At 39.5% G+C, this 19209-nt stretch overlaps 1 long non-coding RNA gene across 1 annotated transcript in view; it reads left to right on the top strand.

The window, feature by feature from the left end:
• The window catches only part of LOC113489705, an 81209-nt gene that overhangs the window by 21942 nt on the left and 40058 nt on the right, over nucleotides 1-19209 (top strand). The window contains exon 2 of the long non-coding RNA XR_003400082.1: nucleotides 4893-4996. This is a non-coding gene — a long non-coding RNA (uncharacterized LOC113489705). The remainder of the gene's footprint in view (nucleotides 1-4892; nucleotides 4997-19209) is intronic.

Here is a 19209-nt window from a genome sequence, read left to right as displayed (position 1 = left end):
TGTATGGAAGTCAAGCTCATAAAACCATAGCTCAGGGCAGGATGTATCTGTTCCTGTTTATTCTCTACCAAAGGCTGGTTTTAATGGGTATGTATGCAACAAACGGCCTTTTATTTTACAACTTATAACAAACCACAAAATCTGATATCTGTAGCCCCAGTCCAGCTGGGGCTGAAATTACTAGTTTTGCCTGGATTTTAATCCTAGCAATGGTAATTCACACAATGAACAGCTTCTTTAACAGATTAGACTACATAGGCAATGCACAGAGATCACTGATAATTGCCAGTGTTTTTCATGGAGATTACACCTTTTTCCTCCACATGGGTTTCCACTCTCAACAACATCCAAGACTGGCAAGGATTGTAGCTTTTAGTAAGTGCTGGCCATAGGGACAGATCAGCCTCCAACTTAATGCTCCAAGCCAATCTCCTCTTAAAAGTGTTGCTTTATTGTTTATTCTTAGGCTTTTCATAGAGAATATACTAACCATTAGGGAAGCAGTTGTGTGGTGCTCTGCTCTGCCACTGTACATTGCCTGTGGCAGTCCTCAGCTACTCTTGGTATTTGTGACTGGTACACTATGGCTGGCTGGGTATCTGCCCTCCACAGTGCCACAACTCACCACATCACTCCGTTGCTTTCCTTCTGCCAGGCTTATGGAGAAAGTTCTGTTGTAGATTACTGGATTTGCAAAACTAATTTCCTGGCAGTAGATCAGCTCATGTGCATTTACTTGCCCTGACTGTGGCCAAGAGCTACTGCTCTTTATGAAAGCAGAATTTGTTTTTCATGACTCGGTATAAGCTGCTGCCAGGACACATTGGCAGCATTTTTTTATTTTTTTTTTTTTTTTTTAAAAAAGTGATGCTCTGAGGCTAGGAAAATGGAGGCAACAGTTCCCAGTCAGGAGCAATTGAGCCTCAATGAATGAATGGGGATGGAAGATGCCTGTCATGAACTACAGTTGCTAGGTGAGACACACGCTATCACACACTTCTGGAAACCTGCTGTACTGAATGACACAGTAAACACCAACTCAGCTAGAATGCTTTAATAATGGATGGAATAGGCAAAACATTAATGTGAAATATTATGATTAATATTGTGGGAATATTATATTTTTCTGAAATATTAATGACACTACATGAGGATCCTACCCCACTGTCTTGACAACAGAGCAGATGAGAACACATGGATGTGACAACCAATACCAAGATGTTATTCCACTCTTGGCAGAAGTGAACAACCTCACAGCTTGTGGCACCTATTTGGGGGTTGGCAAGCTTCATGCTAGTGGTAGTCATAACTATTTGGAGGCACTGAATGCTGTGCTCACTTCCATCGAAAATAATGGAATTTGCACAGATGACCTTTCCAGCATGCTCTATGTGATTAATAAGGTGCATTCCCATCCAGCCCTTTCATTACAAAGCACTACATAAGGCTTTTGGATTGCTTTTGAGGATTCATAGACCACTAATTCAGAACACTGCCAGACTCATGATTATGATCACAATCATGAAGTTGTAAAAGGCACCAAACCAGTTAGGATATTTGGTCAGTAGAAACAAAGTTAATAAATAGGTAAATCCTGGAGCACCAAGGCAGTTGCCTTATATTTGTACTTATATCTATATGTAATATTTGTGCATGTCGTATTTCCCCTTCAGCTTTATTAAATTTTGCTGATACCAAAAAAGCATGCCAGCTTTTGTTAAAGTGAGATAAAGTGAGAAGTTCAAACATTAGGTGGTTTCTTATCAGTCTTAGCCATCATAACTATCCCTATCATGTCTTTTTCTGATATATTTACTAAGAATTAGCATGATGCCTCTTCCAATATCTGAGTTTATAATCAGCCAGGTCTCCTCTGTTCCCCACTCCAGTTGACAGTAAACCAAATGCTGTCTCACCTTTTCCATGTAGGTAGGATTGGGGCAGAGGAAACGGGTATCTTTGTTTTCATTGACTTTCTTCCTGGTTGGCGTAGCTCTATGAGAATATAAGCTACTCTTATCTCAATAAACATTATTCCCTTTGCTTTTTCATTTTGGCACTAAAACTTCTGCCTGTTTACAATTTTTCCTGCAGAAAGAAGTAATCAGCCAAATGTGTAAAAAGTCTTTGTATAGGCAGGAATAGATGAGAGACCAGTTACTTGTTGTCAGGGTAAGAATGATGTTATGAGACAGACTGCTGCAGTTTTAAATGATGTTGTAGTGCTGCTTATTTCAGAGCAAGATCAGTGACTCCAACAGTGGGAGAGAAATCCCCTATGAGTATCACGTGCACTGCTTAATTTTTCAGATGGACAACATGGAGTAGTTACAGGGACAGCAAAAAGAAGCTTATCCCTGAAAGATACCTTGGAATTTGTTTCTGTTGCTGGATGTTGCTGCAGCTGATGTATGTTCCTTTATATTTGTCTGACACTTTGAACAGTGTGAAAAGGAGAATTAGGAGTTAGAAGGAGATGAGTGGAATACTTATAACTGCCAGAAGGAACCTATGCAAATATTCTGCAATACCCTTTGTAATAACAGCAGCTATTGAAGACTTATGTCATGATTTTTCTGCTTTTCCCTTAGCTATCTGGCTGCAAGAGAAGACTGGTTGTAGCTGGCAGCCTGTTCTAAACTTAGTCTCATACTTGATCCACAGATGAGTTCTGACTTTAAGAGAGCTCATGATCTTTTAAAAATGCATCAATTTATCATAAAAATGGCAGCTGGATAGAAAAGGAAATTCTGTCCCTGATTTCACCCTGGCTTCTCTCTGTAGTACTGTATAGTTGTCTTGATACTGCATTCTTCCCACAACTGCTTAGACCTTCTAGATCCAGTGCATGCACTCTCTTTCTAGAGCTCAATTCTGAGTTTTTTTCCATTTGGTTCAAAGTCACACGAAGAGACCAAGGTATTTGTACCACCAAACAGCTGCACTTTGAACCATAAGCACCTGTGGGGCCACTACTCCATATGAAACACTGAAAATACATGAAACACACTATAAGCAGAGTAAGACCAAAAATGTTATGAAGTAGGAAGTGAAATTCTTATCAAGAACATCTGGGACATCTGCAATTAGACATGGTGTCTCAGGCAGTTGTGAGAAAAATAACAGAAGATAAAAGATACCTCTTGGCCTTCTCAGGACTCCCATCAGGTGTCTGGTTTGACACATGGTGTGTGTGTGCATTCTACATTAAGAAAGTAAAGATTTTCAAAAGGCAGTGAATATGAACCAAAGACAAGATGTTGCACTAGGAAAGCAGAAGTACTCAGATGTGTAACATGAAGGACCATTTGGGGAGACAAACTGTTAAATTGGAACATGTCTCACAGCTATGGCTTGAGCTGCAAATGCATGGGAATTGACTTAATGAAGCAGTCTGCCTCATCAAAGGAAGCTGCTGAATAAATCTTAGGTTGTTAACAACATACCAAGGTCACATACCCTCAAGAAAAGCTACTGCCTGAAAAATAAATGTGAAAGTGCCTGGGCTCAAATTATCCTGCAGCAGGGGGTAAACTGTTCAGGCAGCAGCATGCTGAGGTCTGTAAAGGCATCTAACTATGCTACGCACTGAATGGATTGCTTCACAATTGTCAAAAACTTTAAACAAGTCTATATATGGGACATGAAGGGCATTCTTGAGAAGCACTTTTGTGCTTTCAGTATTTACAATGCTTTTTGGTATGCCTGAAAAAAAACTTAACGCTTGCTAGGTTAATAATATAAAGCAAGAATAGGAACAAAAGACATATCAGGTGGTCACACTTGGTGAGATGGAGATTTCAGCTTCAGGGAAGAGAAGGGATGTCTTCATCAGAAACTGTGAAAAAAAAACCAAAACCAAAAAACAGTTAATTGCTCAGAAAAATATTTTAATTTGTTAGGTCAAGCTCAGAGTCTTCCACTGTAATACTGACTTATCTAGGATGTTAAATAGATCTTTGTTTGCCATCAGAAAAATCTATGTAGGAAGAACATTTGGTAGCAATCAGGAAAATTATGTGAAAATAAGAGATTGAAAAGAATAAAATACTCTAAAAAAGCCACACATACTTGGATTTGCCTCACTGCTATGCATCAGTGCTTTGGTTGCAAATGAGAGATGGCAGTTGCTGATATCCAGTAGCTATTATTTGTTAAATGCATGGACAAGAAAGGGTTACTCTCATAAAAGGCTGCATTGTGGGTGCTGATCTTTATCTTTCCCATTTTCCAGACACATGTAGTTCTCTTGTTCAAGAAGAGTTTCCCACCAGTCATTTTCTTGAGTTTGTGTTCATCATGCAAATATATTAATAGATTGTAAAATGGATTGGTGTAAGAGACAAAACCTGTGATTAGGGCACCTGTCTGCAGGGGGAGTTCTTGGTTCTAGTCTTTGGTCCCAAATTAATTTCTGTGCTTTACATGCAGCAAGAGCAGCAAGAAGCCTTCTTTTCAGCTAGTTTTCTCAACCAATAGGGTTTTGTAAAATTCTGTGGAGACCCTGGCCCAGTGACATTGTGTAAAGATGCTGCACTGTGGCATCCAGTGCAATACAGAGCTGTGAGGCATCACCACAGCAATGTGCTGGAGTGCTGACAAGCTGAGTTTGGACCTAAATCATGCTAACTAATACTATGCTCTTGTATGTCAGGAAGATATTCTGATTCAGTCCGGCACTGGCTGGCAACCCATCAGACATCTCGAGCTTGTGCTCTGTTGCCACTGTTGGCTACAACCAAACTATTGTTAAACTTTGTCTTACCTGAGGGAAACTGAGATACCCAGAGAGCATTCTGTGAAAAACTTGACTGCTGTCCAGGAAATTAATGTATTTTGTTGTATTTGAATAGCCTGAAGGAAACAGAAAATTAGCTTCTTTTATTTCATAGGCTAAATCACCTCTTTCCTTTTGCCAGGACAACTGAAGAGCTGCAAAGGTGAAGACAAGCTTCCATTCTTGGTAATCATAAGTGCCCTTTAACACCAGTGAGCTGTAAGTAACTGATGTTTATTTAGTAGATATAGTTTGAAAAGAACAGGACTTCTGGATTTTTCCTAATGAAATATTGCTAAGAAATTTTCACTTCAACCTCTCATGTGGCTTCACTTGTTTTGTACTTTGCCAAAAGCCTGTTCTGACTGGTCACTATCAATTTTATACATCTTGAATGACTTCTCTAGATACCTTTAATATATCAGTTACTAATTCCACCTTCATTTCTCTGTGGACCATTGAAACTTTTTCCTCTGCAGTTAACAAGGTCTTACATCTGTTGTTTAATATAATCTCATTTTTAATTGCATCCAATTACATACAGGGAACTTAAGATCACATTGTATAACATAATACCTCTTTTCTCCTTGTAAAAGTTTAGGGAAATTTGTTTGCTTTTAAGTTTATAGTCATGAATTTAAAAATATGACTGACTGGCTATCACTTTTTTGGACATATTCCATCAGTTTGGAAATACTCTCAACTTTTCCAGTTCCACAGATAGGAATTAAAGGCAGATCTGAATGATTTCCATTGTGATATACCTGTTCTACCAAAACAAGTTGGTATATATACATATACATACATACATATATATAAACGCACATTAATCTCAGGACCCTTGTAACAAAATCTTCTGTTTCTAATAGCATCCAGGGCTAGTAGCTCTAGTTGTCTACGACTTCAGGTAAAAAAGATGAAATGTGTGTAGCAGCAGCTGAAAGACATATTATTGGGACAATGTTTATCTGCCTAGCTAAGGTCATTGCACTGATCAACAATAAACTACTTAAAAACAAATCAGTTTCTGCTTTATTTGTGCCTCTGTTAAGTGGTCCACAGCATATTTCAAGATGCAGGCATAGATAACAAAAACATTAATTGGTTTATATAAATGAATGCAGATACAGGTTAATACTGCATGCTTATGTTCAATTGTGTTAGCAAAGAATACCGATGTACCTTCTCCTACACCCTGTTTATTCATTATACTGTCTATATCCAAAACTGAGACCTAGGGGCTCTGTCTTCTACAAATGAAACAAAAAACCTTTGAGGCAAACAAATGGTGTATATTGTCAAAGTAATATTGACTTTTTTTTTTTTTTTTTTCCAAATTTAAAGCTTTATTTTAACCTAATTTCTTAAGTTATCATTACGGTCGAGGCAATCCCAAGCACAAATTCAGGCTGGGTGATGAGTGGATTGAGAGCAGCCCTGTAGATAAGGACTTGGGAGTAGTAGGGGATAGAAAACTGAATATGAGCCAGCAATGTGTGCTTGCAGCCCAGAAAGACAACCGTGCACTGGGCTGCATCCAGACAAGTGTGGCCAGCAGGTTTAAAGGAATTATTCTCCCCATCTGCTCTCATGAGACCCCACCTGAAGTGCTGTGTCCATAAGATGGACATGGACATGCTTGAGTGGGTCCAGAGGAGGCCACAAAGATGATCAGGGAGCTGGAGCAGCCACCTTATGAGGACAGGCTGAGAGAGTTGGGTTTGTTCAGCCCAGAGAAGAGAAGGCTCTGAGAAGACTCTGTGTCATAGGGTCCAGTGCATAAAGGGGGTCCACAGGAAAAATGAGGAGAGACTCTTTATCAGGGAGTGTAGGGACCTATCCTACATTACAAGAGGCAATGGTTTTAAATGGAAATAGAGTAGATTTAGATTAGGTACAAGAAAGAAAATATTTACTGTGAGGCTGGTGAGGGACAGGAAGATGTTGCCCAGAGAAGCTGTGGCTGCCCCCTCCCTGGCAGTGTCCAAGGCCAGGCTGGACGGGGCTTTGAGCAACCTGGTCTAGTGGAAGGTGTCCCTGCCCATGGCAGGGGTTGGAGCTAGATGATCTTTGAGATCACTTCCAACCTAAACTATTCTATGATTCTATGATCATTTTAATTGGAGATGAAGCCTTAAAAGTTCTCTGTTTAAAGATAACATTTTTATCAGGACATAAGCCTTTCTGTTCGTCTGTGCTATATTCCAATGATATTAGTACATGTAAAGCATGTAAAATCTCCTGAATGTGGATACAAAAGCATGTAAAATCTGCTTTGTAACAGGTGAGGGGAAAAAAAGTGCTTTTGATCTTAAGAATTGCACATGCAGAATTCTGTGTTAAGGCAGAAAAAGATGTTGTTAATGAGAATCCTTCACTAAGACTGCTATAAATAGAACACCTACATGATCTATCTATCTATCTATCTATCTATCTATCTATCTATCTATCTATCTATCATTTTGTATCATAAATAAACGTGTCTTTGGCCAAAGTAAGCTCTCTTTCCAGCAATCCTGACTGGGTCCCTGTGCAAAGCAGTCACCAGTCCATCTTATATTTCAGTGCTCTTGCTCAGTATGTCTCCTGTGTAAGTCTGATAAGGCTAGATCCAGGAATAAATTTAAGCACATGTTTATCATTTCAGGTCTTTAGTCTTCAGAGATGAAGGTCATCAAGGCCTTTGCAAGACTTGACATTGAACTCTGGAGGCCCAAAGTGCTATGCACCACTGTTTCCAGCTGCTAAGCTTCACAGGGCTCATAGAAAAACTCTGTGTATGCAGGTACCCAGCAAGGCTAGCATCAGTTGAGAGCAGTATGCCTCCCTACTCTCCCCCAGGGTGAATTTTGTCCCCCCTTGCCACTGCAAGGCCAGGTCTGCAGTCCGCAGGCATGCTGAGACAGAACACACTGAACTGAGCCTCTCAGAAACCACAGGCAGAGAAGCCAGCACCCACCTCCACAACCTCACAGCTAGGGCTCTTAGCTGGAAGAAAGTAAGACTAGGCTTCAGTCCATGCTCTGGGAATATTTAAGTACTATTTTTGTATTAACTATTAATCAGAGAAAAAAAACCAGAATTTCCGTCTCCCATTGTCTGCCCTAATGAGGCTATAGGGTCTTTCTCAAGATCTCTTTTTGTCTTCATGAATATTTCACCTGTGGACCAACTAAAGTAGTAGTGCATGATGAAGTCCAGCCCTGGAATACCTCCCAGCCAGGTAATGCAGTGGAAACGTTACTTCACACTGCCCAGAGGGCGAAGGGACAGGAACCTGTGCTTGCCTCCTCCTGCGTGTTTGCTCTAACACCAGGCAGCTGAACAGAAGCCCAGTCAGGATATGGCTCCCCTCTTGCTTTCTGAAACAGACCCTCTGTCAGCCAGATCAGGCAGCTTACTGAACAACCTGGCCTCAGCTGTGCTAAACATTCCCTGTGCCTTCAAAGAGAAGAGAGTAGCTGGGCAGTCCCAATGCAAGGCACGAACCTTGCCAGGCGGCAGCTGTGAGCCTATGCCTGAGCTTGGAAAAAGCAGTCACTGACTTTGTGTTTTCCTCATGCAGCTGTCATTTTGTTTGATTACATGGTTTCACCTGCACACCCCATTCTTAATTTGGGTTTCACTGACTTTCAAGCCTTCCTTCTGTGTTTTATGCCAGTGCCTGTTTAATATTTCTGCATTATTTGCAGGCGGCAATGTTTGATTGCAGAGGGTTTCAGAGGTGAGAGGAGTCTGGGGCTGCCCCATTCTGGACACAGCCAGTCCCAGTTGGTTCCAGCCAGCTTCAACAGACTCACCACAGTACATAGCTGAGCCCCTCAGCCAAGACGGTGATGTCGCAGGGAAAAGTGTATTTCAGAAAGGGCAAAAATACCAGGGAGCAGAGAGGAGTAAGGAAAAAAAAAAAAAACCAAGTGAGAAGCAACAGCATGTACACCAACACCAGGGAGGGAGGCAGAGTAGGAGGTTCTCCCTGTGACAGAGGAGGTATTTTCCTGAGGCCCGTAGAGAGGACATCGTGCTGGAGCAGATATCCACTCTGCAGCCTGTGAAGGAGTCCATGCCAGAGCAGGTAGATAAGCCCTGAAGGAACTGCAGCCCCTGGGAAACCCATGCTGGAGCAGGTTTATCCTGAAGGACCGCAGCCCATAGAAAGGATCCACTTTGGAGCAGAAGAAAAGTGTGAAGACAAAGGAGTGGCAGGGAGGAGCTATTACAGACTAACCACAGCCCCCATTCCCCATCCCACTGCTCCACTCAGTGTGGGGAGATAGACGAGTCAGAACTGAAGGAGTGAAGTGGAGCCTGGGAAGAAGTAGGGGTGCAAGGTTTGGTCTTTGGTTCTCACTATCTGAATCTTTTCTGGTTGACAAGAAATTAAACTAATTTTTACTACGTCAAGTCTGCTTTGCCCATGACAGTACTTGGTAAGTGATCTCCCTGTCTTTACTTTGACTCATGAGCTTTTTCATGTGATTTTCTTCCTTGTCCTGCTGAGGAAAAGGAGAGAGCAGCTGGGTGGCTGTCTGACTGACATCCAAGGTCAACCCACCACAGTCTCATAGTACAGTGTTGTGAGTATCTGTTCATCTAATATTCCATAAACAGAACCTATTTTCCAGGAACTCTTAATGAGGTTTACTTCCTCTTGGCTATTTTCTTTCCCCATCTAGACACTGCTGCATTTACTGTTAAGTCTCTGAATTGCTCTAGTCAATATCTTTAAAGGACTAAATTCAATCCTACACTTTAAGAAAACCTGCTCTTGTTTCCTTTTGAAGCAAAAACCCTTCAAGGATTAAAAGCTTTGTAGTGGCTGTGCCTGCATCTTTATTAATTAAGCATATAAAAAATCCTAGATCTGTTTGAAAGGCAAAAATACTTATTGGTTGAAGCAGAAACAAGCTTACATTTATGGTTTTAATTATTAGAGGTAGTCTGTAAAATTCTATGGCAAAGATTAATGTTTTTCATAGTTGGAATTGAAGTGAGTCATCCTTTTTCAATGACAAAGTGCAGAGTATACAGCACCCATCATTTGGTCTGTCTAGTATAAGGCAACAACAGTACACAGCTGATGGTCACAGAACAGCTCTTTGTCCCTCAGAAAAAGGAAATAATATGATAAAAATATGTATTTAAACATACTTCTGTTTAGACTATATTTTTATCTGAATATCTACTATTATAAATTATAGTCTGCATAAAACATGGCTGTTCTTGAAAGCTCACCTAATCTGGATGTTAATTGAACATTTAAAAGCACAATACTGAACATTCAGCTATAGTGAGAGATTAATTATTTGAGGGTAATAATTATGTTAGCAAGTCAGAAAATACTGCTTCCAGTTTTGTCCTGCTATAAGCCTTATAAATGTCACCTGAAGGGCTAAGTCTTGGAAAACAGGCACAAGCCAGAGTTGACCTACAGATGAATCCTGTATATTTTATAACTGAAACCATTGTGCCAGTAGGTATTGTACTAAGTTATAACAACACACTTATGCTGATGTAAAAAGTGCTAAAGCATTGAAGTACTGAAGCCTGAACAACAGGCCCCAAGCCGAAGCTGCTAACTTAGTCTGTAATCATTAACAAAGTGTGTAAGGTCGCTAGTGAAAGATGCAGCTTAGACAAAATATCATCAGTAGTGAGGAGAGAATGTATCCAACATCCCTTGTTTAGCCTTGTCAAGGCTGAGAACCCAAGTATCTGGCCTTGTTAGAACTCCCCTGGTCTCTCCCCCTGAGCCCTGGCCAGGCTTTGGGTGGAATCCAACAGGAGAATGAAACCAGAAATTTTCCCCTCAAAACAAAGGTGACAGCTATTCCGGCCTGTCGATCTCTGGTATATAAGGCTGGACCCGCTCACAGGGACTTTGGGTGCCTCACCTACGGATGGACGCACCGTGTAGGATTTCCCACTGTCCGGGACAGGCTCTGCAAACCCTCCCTGCGCCGGGGCTGCCCAGCGACTGCGGAGCTGGACGATGGTAACAGATGCAAGTGGTGACGTGTCTTTATTAATCACTATTCTCTCTCTTGTGTAGTAATGATTTGATGCATTACCCTGTATTTTCCTGTTTGCTGCTTTAAGTGCACTATTCTGCTTTTTCTTACAGTATGTTTTCTGTCTTACACTGTTACATTGGTTATCACCAGTAAAATATGCCTGCTCTTTTCACTCTGGTGCCTGGGTTTAATTGGTATCAGCAAAACAGTCACCTTAGGAAAAATAGCCAATACCATCATGTTTCTCTTTCCCCATACAATATTTGAATAATGATCTTGACATGGGATATTTATTTAGGAGGCTTTGTTCAGTCTGAAAAGCACTTTCATATCCTTAGATTAAAAGTACGAAGTTGAGCATAACCACAGTTTTCTGTGTAGTAATAATAGCTCCTCTGACAATCACTATGAAAGACTAAGGAAGTCATAAGAATGGAATTTTAGAAGTTCACTGAAATTCATTAACTAGATCTTATATTTCAGCTCTTATATTTCAGAAATCACAATTCACCATTCTCATGTAGTTTTACTAGCTACCCTTGGCATATGGCTGTTGAAGCTGTATTACTAATACTGTCCTGCATTCACTTCTGACTTCACGAGATTCTTTTCATACCCTATTATTTTATGCTAGCTACGTAATGTGGTTATTCAGTATATTTCAGGGCTATACATTACATTTGTGACTTTTTCAGCCAAAGCAGAAGAGCACTGTAGTAGGAAACAGAACAGCAGTGTCTTAGTTATACATTGAAGATGAATAGGAATTAGCCCTGCAGAAGTTCCTGTATGTCAAGAGGTGGATATAGTGATATAAGCTCTCTAAAGCAAACTGTTGTAACTAAATGCTGAATCAAGTTCTTCAGCTCTTAGCACACTGGTCACCACACCAGGGGTTTGTAGTTCATTCACTGGAACAAGGAACAGCTCACCTTCTATTGCTGTTGATGTTTTGGGGTTTTTATCTGGTTGTCAAGAGTACACCGCACCGGGCTGCAAATACATGAGAGAATTGAGCAGGTTTGCTCCAGCTGCGGCATTGGCTGCGGAAGCACAGAATGAGCTGTGCAGCCAGCCCTGCTCTCACCTGGCAGAGTAGCCCCCAGCACCAGCCCTTGCAGCTCCAGCCTGGCTGACTCCACTGGGGGTACATCCAACTCAACTCAGGTGTGAAAAACAGTATCTGGGGTTTGTACTATGCAGCTGCTTATTAGCCGCTGCTTATTAGTGTGATTGCAGATGATAAATTGCTGACTGCAGAAAGTCTGCACACTTCAGCACATGTGAGACTTGTACTTCTGTAAAGAAATGCCTAGTATCCCAAAAGTATAGAGGCTGTGCCCTAAAGGCTGGGTTTCAGCAACAGAGAATATATCTAATTTGTTCCGTTAGTATGTGCTTGTAAATTTCCATCAGTGATCCCCATCAGGAGTAAGTGTATGATCTCTTTATTTATAGTTAAATATCTAATAATAATTGTCACATAACAGTAACTTTAGGAAATACAGAGGCCCTCTGTACCTTGCTCTATAGAGGGACACAGCATTAATGTCTTGAAGTTATTCTCAGTGCTATACCAGCAGCTTGACCACAGTACCATCTCTGTTCTTACAGAACACATTAAAAAAAATCCACTCAGCCACACCAGCGTGGCACTTCTATGGACTGTTGACGGGTTTTTTTTAATTATTGATTTGCAGTTACTGTTATAAAACAAAATGGGGTAGGGCCACTCTTTACTGGGACAAACACATTAACCTACAAACATAAAGAACGTAAGCTGAAACTTTGGATTTGGGTCCTACAAAAACTGTACTCCCACGTCTTCCTAACCAACTATGCAAATCAGGTATCACGCACACATGGATGGTTAGACACTTACGTCATGACACATGTACAAGTGCCTGTTTTACAACCACACTTTGCATTAATATTTTAAGCACAGTCTATTAGCCTTCTCCCTTGAGTTTGTAGTTCTGAGAGCTGATTTTAAATTAGTTTAAAAGAAATCACAATTTTTAAAATTATCATTCTCCCAAGAGCTGTAGTCACAGCACACTGTGTTAAATTCTGTAAAAGCTGATTCCAGAAAAAAGTTGTTGTCCCAAAGCACCTATAATCTATCTATAGAGTAAAAGAAAGTGAGGGCATATGTATGAGGTATCAGAAACAATGAGATGACACAAACCTTTGAGTTTTATAACTTTGAGAACCAAGTTATTTGTAGACAAATATGATGTTTTTTTCATAACATATATGATAATTGATGATAATACAGAACTGTTTTGTTTGTTTGTTTGTTTGTTTTTAAAAACAAACAGATTTCTTATGAGCATTTGTCAAAGAATACAAGGAATTTTGCGAAAAGGGATGAAAGAGAAAATGAAAAGCCTTGTGAAAACATTTTAAAATTTCTTGAAAATTTTTTGGGGTAATGAAAGACATTATTGCCCCTCTAGGTCTGAAATGCTGATATTTCCATAATTCAATCCTAGTGAGTGGTGCATGTATTAACCTTACAGTTTTCAGTTACTGGTTATGGCAGGACAGTTATGTGTGAAGCAATTTTTACCATATTTCATTGCAAGTGAGGAAAGACTTTCAAGTCAAGGTTATTTCCTCAGCTCTCAGTTACTTTGAGTTAGTCACATAACAGCTAATGTTGCTTTGGAGAAAAAAAAAATAAATTTAAAGTGTTTTGTTATTTTCAGTCCCTTCGTTTATGGGATGTGAGCCATGAGCTTGTCTGTTTGTGAGAATACTAAGTGCAGTCACTGTCAGACTAGCATAGCCATGCAAATGTAAATTTAACAAGGAAAAAAGACAAATATGAAACTGAGCTGGGATTATAAATAACCTGAATCCACCAGAGCTCCAGGAAGCGGGAGGCATCTGCTATTCCTACTCGCTAAGCAAGTGTTGAGTGACTCCAAGATCCAGCCTGAAACACTGGAAGAAGACTCAGCAGACATTTCTTTGGATTCTGTGTGACCAACACTCTTGACTACTGATTAGTGCCTTGCTTCTCTCTCAGGATACACTCCAAGTGTTATTTGGCTCATGTTTCTTCTCAATACTCTACTCTGCAGCTGGACCTCAAATACATTGCTTGACAGAGGTAGCTGTCAGACTGCAAACAAGCACGCAAAATTTACATGTACTGTCCTGACATCCTGCTTCTTGTACATACATGTGAGGCCTCTGCCTGTTATTCAATACCATAAATAGCTAAAGGAAGAAATATCCATTGTAGGAACAGGACAAGGAATTCCTCCAAGATTTTCATACACATCCAGACTAAATACAGATGCGAGATTAAAATGTAATAGGGACACAGGAATCACTGTGATGGATCAGCACAATGGTCTACTTAACGTAGTATCCACTTACTACCATGTGGCATAGAGAATCTAGAAGTTCCCTTTAGAACAATGCAGCTGAGGAAAGGAAATGCATACAATTGTTTCTACATAGTATTTTGTTATTCAGTCAGGGTTTATTGAAGCTCATTATCAGATTCTTGGATTGTAGCAAAGGTTGAAGTGGATATCTCTGCAACCAAAAGGCCTAGTTTCCATGTCACTTCCCCCCTTGTTATTTTTTGCTGTTTTTCACCAGGCTGAACGAGGATCCTTTATAGTGAAGTCTTAAAATGGATTTTGAAACCTGGTGTCAGCTGGATGATAACATTAGAAAGTTATTGCCTAGCAGGCACACAGGAAAGTGTCATTTAGTTGCATTCTTCATCTCAGTTCCCAGCAGCTACTAGATTCTGATTTACCCACTTTGCCTTTTTGTCTCTTTATTTCAGCTCAGACTTGAATCTTGCAGCTGCTTTCTCCAGAAAAACCTGAAATAGAAAAACATCTGAAAATTTCTTACGTCTAATGCTATAGTATATTAACCTCTAACTTTAGCAGTTGGGAAGACCTCAGATGTTTAAATAATAGCACAACTGAAATCTAGAAAAAAAAATAAATGCAAGAGGTTAATAAGCAAAGTATTCCAGTTTTAAGGTCTGGAGATTAAGTCAGCTGCCAGGACCAGCAGCACATGGCAGGATGTGATGCTTTGCTAGAAGGTGCTGCTGCTGTCAGTGTATTGTGCGCATGCAGCTGAGAAGACAGAGGAGGTGGAAATAGGATACGGACAACTCCGCAAAGGCACTTGGTTGAGTCTTTCTTCATCTGAACCAAAGTATGCTTTCTGAAAACAGATTGTTGTGCTCTGAAAACAGGTACCTAATGCTGTACTCATTCACAGATAGATTTCAGATAGACTAGGATGGAAGAAAACAGCTTCTGGTGTGACAAAGACAGTTGTGAGAGGCTTGGAGGAAGATTCCTGCATGATGAATGACAAGTGCAGCAGCAGAGATGATGGTGAAGGGGCAACAAAGGAAAAGCATACCAACTAATTCTAACCACAGCACTGAACTTTTACTGAAACACATCACATTCTCACCAATTGTGTCAAAGCAGGTCAGTAGGCCTCAGATGAGCCAGGGTTCTGACACAATGCTGTAATCTCTCATTGTTATGGGTGGTAGTCACGCAGCATAATCATCCAGACTATTCACTTGCTTTTATAAGTCAATGAAGATTCAAAATATATTTATGTGCCATTATTATATAGTCTGTATCAAGAGGTTAAATCAAAGGAAAGAGAGCTTGTGTCATGCAACAATCCAAAAATAATTTGAATTTAAATTTAAGATTGCTGTTGCCTATACTCTGCTCTAAACACTAGAAAACACTCTTGAAAAGAGACCATTTAAAAGCATAATCTTGTTAGATCTCAAGTAACTCTGCAAAATCATGAAACACATTGCTCAACTGATCAACTATCATGTAGTATCAAGAAAGAACATCTAGTGAGATGACCTAATATATTAATATGAGCAGGAAGGAGGTATCAGAACATCCATCTAATACATGAATGTCTTATGAGTACTGTCTCTGTCAATGTGCAGCCAGATCTGGCAGTAGCAAATATTTCATAAGCTTATGTACAATTTTCTATTACTATAAGTGAGGGAAGGCTAGAAAGGGACCAGGCCATAATAATGCATTGAATCACTTAAAGAATAATCACAGCTGTGTATAATTATTGTCCAAAGTAAGTAGCAGTTACTGACTTCCAGTAACACTGGATTTAATACAGGTAGTCAAGACTGCAGATGACATCAGTTTTCCAAAATACTAATAATTAGGATCGGTCTCATAAAACCAGTTTGATTTCAACCTCACTTTTCTCCAGACCTACTGTTAGAGATCAGGTGCTAATTTAGCTGAAACAAACGCATACTGAGGTTCAATCCAGCACATGAAAATGCCAAGTGAGATTTCAATTCAGCAATTCCTAAAGCCTCACTTTCAGCACGCAGGTAATCCCTGCTGAATCCAGTGACACCACACAGGTGCTCAAAGTTGTGTAAGTTTTAGTCACTTTTCTGGACCTGGGTTTTATGTTACATGTGGCAATAAAGTTGTTGCTAAAAAAAAACCCCAGCAAAAGAAAAAAGAAAAAAGAAAAAAGAAAAAAGAAAAAAGAAAAAAGGAAAAAGAAAAAGAAAAAGAAAAAGAAAAAGAAAAAGAAAAAGAAAAAGAAAAAGAAAAAGAAAAAGAAAAAGAAAAAGAAAAAGAAAAAGAAAAAGAAAAAGAAAAAGAAAAAGAAAAAGAAAAAGAGAAAAAGAAAAGGAAGTTTTGTAGTGTTGTGCTTTATTTATGAATTTATAAGGATGTGCCACACCACATGATCTGCAAAACTGGGGAGAACACCAGCCCTGGATTAGTTTAATAGACTCTGTTTCTTAGTCATGCAACAGAAACAGCATAGCCAAAGGAATGTTAATGTCTCTGACCTAACTATTTTCATTGTTGCAACATCAGCAAGGTGCTACTGAAATAATCCCAAAGGTATTTTCAAAGGAGTGGGGCAATGCTGTTTCAAAATCTCCATAACGATGTTCCTGCCTTTAGCTATACCTATGGAGAAACTTCAGTGTTAACTTCTGGAGCCACACCTCTCTATCAAATACCAGTGTGCTTATGCTTTTGTATAATAATAATAATTAAAATACAAAAATGGCTTTTCAATAGTAAGACTTGCATTACAAGCCTCACAATCTTCTTCTTATTAATGCTATGTATATGATTTTAAAGGATCCTGGAACCAAAATTAAAGTATGTCTTGGTGAGATAGCTCCTACTTGGTTTCTGCACAGATGTGTGCTCTGTCTGCAATCTGAACAAAACCTTAAGCTATTTTAAAAATGTTAAATGTGTGCTGAGGAGATTTGTTAGGTAAATTCCTCAGTTTGCCTCTGTGCCAGGGCTCCAACATATCCTAGTCTTCAAAAGAGAGAATCTTTTTTCTAAGTTGCCGATTGATCAACAAATTCTGTGGAGGTTTCCAAATGGGACATCAAGGTAAACTTGACATCTATCTGGGAGTGGAGGCTTTAAAGCTGTGAGACTTTAAAAGACACCCGCATTGCCTGAGCACCAGGATGGAGTGAATGTCTTATGTATCCTACAATTTCAGAAGCCAGATGATCGTTTTTGGTCTTTGTCATTCAACAGCAACAGTGGATATAACACTCACTACAATGGAGATGCTGCTTATGAAAAATGCAGTGTTTTTCCAGTCAATTCATCATAGTTTATTATCGAAGCTCTGATCATGATCCACGAAATTGTCAACCTCATTTACATGAAATTCTTCTCAATTTTGTTTTCTTAAGAATGTTTTAATTTAGTTGGCAATTACAATTAAAATGTCATCTGAAGTTGTAGTCTGAAGATATTGTAGCAAGTATGTAAGAGACAGGAGGAATATAAAGGAGAAACAAATGAGAGAAAATGTTTCTTGGCTGTCATAGCTCAAAGGAGAGCCTGGAGTTTTCTAGCTAAACAGTAATTATTTAAGAACAGGCTCTACAGAAAGAACAATAAGGTTTTTTCTAGGTTAAAGCATCAAATGAAGGCTTAAAGTGAGATATTTTAGACAGTCTGATCATTCATCTGCTTTTAGAGATTTTTATCTTAATTCTATGCAGATTCTCTCTGAATTTGCACAACTTAAGAAAATAAAGAATTAAAAAAATTGTATTTCAAACATATTTATGTATGAAATTAATATTATTCTGATCTACAAAAGTAGTATTAATTAAAGCACTGGAAGTGTATGTGTCAGTGTGTGTGGAAATGCTCTGGGAAAAATGTGGCCCTGTGCTGAGCACAAGCCACTGTATCTGTCAGTCAAATGCACAGGTAGATAATATTAAATATTTAATTGAGGTATATATGCCCATTAGAGATTTTACATCATTCTCTGTGATGATATTTAGAAAAATAAATAACTATTCTGATGCAATACAAGCTGACCAAGGCCAGGAAAGTCAAAGTCTAAGCAGCAGTCTGTAAACTTCAGGACAACATCTGAGACAAAGTAAGTCTCTCCATCAGAATGTCCAATTTTTGTTCATTTGTGAATTTGTATGTCACAATTACCTTTGTTTTCTAAGAGCAGCCTTTCACAGTATGTACATAAAAGAAAATATTTTATATATATATATATATATATATATATATATATATAGGTACATACATATCTATATAGGGCTGCATCCAGAGAAGTGTAGCCAACAGGTTGAAAGAAATTATTCTCCCCATCTGCTCTCATGAGACCCCACCTGAAGTGCTGTGTCCATAAGAAGGACATGGACATGCTTGAGTGAGTCCAGAGGAGGCCACGAAGATGATCAGGGATCTGGAGCACCCACCTTATGAGGACAGGCTGAGAGAGTTGGGTTTGTTCAGCCCAGAGAAGAGAAGGCTCTGAGAAGACTCTGTGTCATAGGGTCCAGTGCATAAAGGGGGTCCACAGGAAAAATGAGGAGAGACTCTTTATCAGGGAGTGTAGGGACCTATCCTACATTACAAGAGGCAATGGTTTTAAATGGAAATAGAGTAGATTTAGATTAGGTACAAGAAAGAAAATATTTACTGTGAGGCTGGTGAGGGACAGGAAGATGTTGCCCAGAGAAGCTGTGGCTGCCCCCTCCCTGGCAGTGTCCAAGGCCAGGCTGGACGGGGCTTTGAGCAACCTGGGCTAGTGGAAGGTGTCCCTGCCCATGGCAGGGGTTGGAGCTAGATGATCTTTGAGATCACTTCCAACCCAAACCATTCTATGATTCTATTATTCTATGATGTCTATAGAATTTTAAAAATAATAGTTGTTTTTCTTTTCACAGCAGCCTTCCTTTCTCTCATTTTAATTTCTCATATGGCAGGCCTTGCTGGCATAGCTCTCATGACTCTGAAAACTGTAAAACTGCCTGATTTTCTAGATGGGTTGAATTAAGTCTAAACTGTATTAGGTCTGACCATTTCTTTTAAAGAATCTAAATACTGC

Source organism: Athene cunicularia, assembly GCF_003259725.1.
Source record: "Athene cunicularia isolate RWA chromosome Z unlocalized genomic scaffold, athCun1 chrZ_part1, whole genome shotgun sequence".
Classification (NCBI taxonomy): Eukaryota; Metazoa; Chordata; class Aves; order Strigiformes; family Strigidae; genus Athene; species Athene cunicularia.
This window is presented reverse-complemented; position numbering and strand designations above follow the sequence as displayed.